The sequence below is a fragment of the Enhydra lutris genome, unplaced genomic scaffold, assembly GCF_002288905.1.
Source record: "Enhydra lutris kenyoni isolate GAN:26980312 unplaced genomic scaffold, ASM228890v2 scaffoldscaffold77, whole genome shotgun sequence".
Taxonomy (NCBI): domain Eukaryota; kingdom Metazoa; phylum Chordata; class Mammalia; order Carnivora; family Mustelidae; genus Enhydra; species Enhydra lutris.
In genome coordinates this window covers 4,891,421-4,894,891 of record NW_019154161.1, presented here as the reverse complement: position 1 = coordinate 4,894,891, position 3,471 = coordinate 4,891,421, and positions in this window count along the sequence as shown.

The following is a 3,471-nucleotide window of genomic DNA, read 5'->3' as shown; positions in this document are numbered from 1 at the left end:
GAAAGGACCTCAACCACACTCCACGCCGGCAGCCAATGCACAGGATGGGGGTACCAGGAGAGGGGTTCCCTTTCTCCTCTCAGTGGCCCCTGCCCACCTTGGGCCTACCTCAGCCCTAGCCCCTCTGCCCCCCATGTCTGGGGACTTTGGGGTGGTCTCAGCTCAGTGACCTCTGGGAGGGGGCCCCTGGAGCCCTCCTCCTTCTCTCAGGACTTCCCTTGGGGTTCTCAATACTGGTAACCTCATCCCTTTCTCCGACTCTCCTGGCTTGATTTTTGGGTGACTCGGGATGGGGGACATTGGGGTTCAGATCTGTGTTTCTGGGCTCTGGGGAGTATTGATAACCATAGTCACATTTCTTTTCCATCCATCTTTTATTATTTTTCTTTTTGTTGATTTCATGATAGGTTTTGAATCACTATGAATGGCCTGGGGTCCATAAGAATGCAGGACTCTGATCTCCCCTCCTCCCTCAGGTGTCAGTGTGGTGGTGGGGGGAGCTCAGGGGCAGACCTCACCTCTAGCAACTTCTTACCAGTCTCTTAGCCTTCCAAGTGGCCAACCCTCTCTGCCTGCCCCTCCGATGGGGACTTTTGCTGCCCCAGCCTTGCCTGGACACTGGTTTCATTTCCGGGGGTAGCCTCCAGCTTCCTCTGCTCCCAGACCAGGCAACCTCCTGCTCTCTGCGGTTCTAGACCACACAACTTCTGACCTGCTCTTCTAGCCTGCCCCTCTCCCAACACATCCTCCAAACCTGATTCCAGACCTCACAACGTCCAGCTCTTTCTTGTTCGGGACCTCCCCACCTCCAGTGCTGTCTCTTTTTGTACCTCCATGGTCTCCCAAGTTGTCTGGTTCTAGGTCTCACGGCTTCAGAGCTGACCCCCACCGGAGCCCTCTGGTTCTAGCACTCACTCTGACTTCCTCTGGTTCTAGACCTTTCTCTGTAAATAAGTCTCCCTTGTACCAGATGTCACATGCTCTGACTCCTGCTGATTCCAGCTCTGACAACCAGCAACTGCCTCTGACTCTGGACCCCAAAACCCAGGCTTCGTATTGGGTCTAGTCTTCCTGATCTGGAATACACCTGGCTCCAAATCCAGACTTCCTAACTTCTGAATTGTTTTGGTGGTATGTGTCACAATGCCCAGCTCCTTCCTTTTCAACTTTTACCCTCAAGACTTGTTTTTCCCATCAAAAAGAAGTAAAGTGAGTGGTATGTAGATCTTCTAACTATTATAGTACTTTCAGGCCAGACTCCGTGCTCTAGGTCTCTTCTGCTCTAGACCTCGTGACCTCCACCGTCCACTGGTTCGAGACCACACAGCCTTTAGAACTTGCAGTTCCCAGGACCCTCTGATTTCCGATCTGCTGATCTTATTTCTGATTCTTGAACTTGGCTTCAGAAGTCTTCCTATTCCAGAACTTACCCTATCAATTCCCTTGGTTCTAGACCTCACAATCTCCAGTTTGCTCTCCAGATCTTATGACTCCAAATTACTCTAGATTTAGAACTCAGCATTCAGACTTCTGATTATCGAGCTTGCCTTTACAAATTTTTCTGGTTCTCAACCCTACAATGCCCAGCTCCTGATTTTAGGTCTTGTGACTCCCAAAATCTCTCTGGTTCTAGAACTCAGTCCTTACAGTTTTTCAAATTCTATTCTTATTCTATAAATTCCTCTGATTCTAGGCCTCACAGCCTCCAACTGTCTCTGATTTCAGATCCAAATTCTTTTGGTCCAAGAACTCAGCCTCCAGGTACTTCTGATTCTAGAATCTGGATGTCACCCTGTGGATTCCTCTGGTTCAGAATCTTATGACCCTTGACTTTCTGATTCCAGACCCCATCCTAACTTTATTCTGGGCTTCCTACACTACTCAGCTCGCCCCAGTTCCTCCTCTATCTGTAGTCTTCCCATTCCAGGTCCCTCGCTAGTAGACCTCATGTCAAGTCTCGCTATCCCTACAGTTTCACTGTATTGGAATCCCCCTCCTCCCCGCCCTCAGCTCTCAAGGGATGCACTTACCTTTACTTTACCCCAGGTACCTGGGGGACCTGGATCTCCCTTAAAATCCGGGAGACTTCCCCAGCCGCACAGACACACACACAGCCCTATCTGCATATCACAGGTGGGGAGAGAGGCCAGGACTCCTCAGAACTCCTGCCACCACCTGTGTGTCGCTCTTACCCTCCAACCCTGTTTCTACAATGGTGCTACTCTTGGGTCTCCCACACGAAAAGCGCCCCCCCCCCGCCCCCAGCCCAATTCATCCCCTTTTTGGAAGGCACTTCTCACTCTCTCTTGTCATGGGATGGCCTATCCAGATTGGTGCTATGGGGAAGAAGGGTCAGGTCCCTCCTTCCCTCAGGGGGTGACCTGGGCCCTCAATGGAGGGAGCTGGGCTGGGTTGGGAAGGGAAAGGGACTGGACCAGCCACTCTGGCTCTGAAACCCATTAATCTCTACACCACCATAAAGACCTCGCCTTGGTAGGCACCAGAACTCTGTGTGTTGACTCATCTGTGGGGTCGCTTCAGGGTGTGTGGGTACCCTGGCTGTCCTGTGTGGCGGTGATTCTGTGTGTACGCGTGACTCTGTGTTCCTGCGTGGGTCTACATAACATTGTGGGTCTGGTGATGTAATTCTACGTAAGTGTCTTTGTGATATAATTCTATGAACCGGTGGGGGTGGGGAGTTTTAATTCCGTCTACCTGTACGTTGTTAGTATCCTCCAAGTGGAATGATTCTGCTTTATGTGTGTTTCTGGTGACTTTGGGTTTCTGTGTTCCTGAGTATGGGAGGTTTGTGGTGTCGCAATTATCCTTACACATATGGGACTGTTTTGACACTATCATTCTGTACTGATAACTATGTGACATGTTCCCTGTACTTGTGTGTGTGTAAGATTGTGTGTCTACAGATTCATGTGTAGATGGGTATGCCTGTTACGTCCTGTCTCAAGATCACTCTTATAACCCCTCTTATGTTCCATGTAGGAATCTTTTTGTGTTGTTATTTTTCTTATTTTTAAGTAATCTCTGTGCCCAATGTGGGGCTTGAACTCATGACCCCAAGGTCAAGAGCCACATGCTGTATGGGCTCAGCCCTGCACACCGTCATGTAGGAATCTTTTAAAAAAAAGAAAACACTGTCAAGCCTTGACACTGTTCCCTTGCCTTCAGTGCCTTTCTCCCTTCCTCCTTCTCACTTGGTCATCATCCACTCATACTTTAGATCTTGGTTCAGATATCCCCCCCCCTCTCCAGGAAACCTTCCCTGCCCACCCAGCAGAGTGAGCCCCTCGCCTTGAAGCTCCAGGCACTCAGTCGCACTCTGGGTATTTAAAAAGTACTTACTCTGTGTCAGGCCCTCTGCCAAACACTTTATTCTTATGATCTTATCAAACCTTCCTCTAATCATCTATAATAGGCAGTTATTGTACCCATTTTAGAGAGGAGGAAACTGAG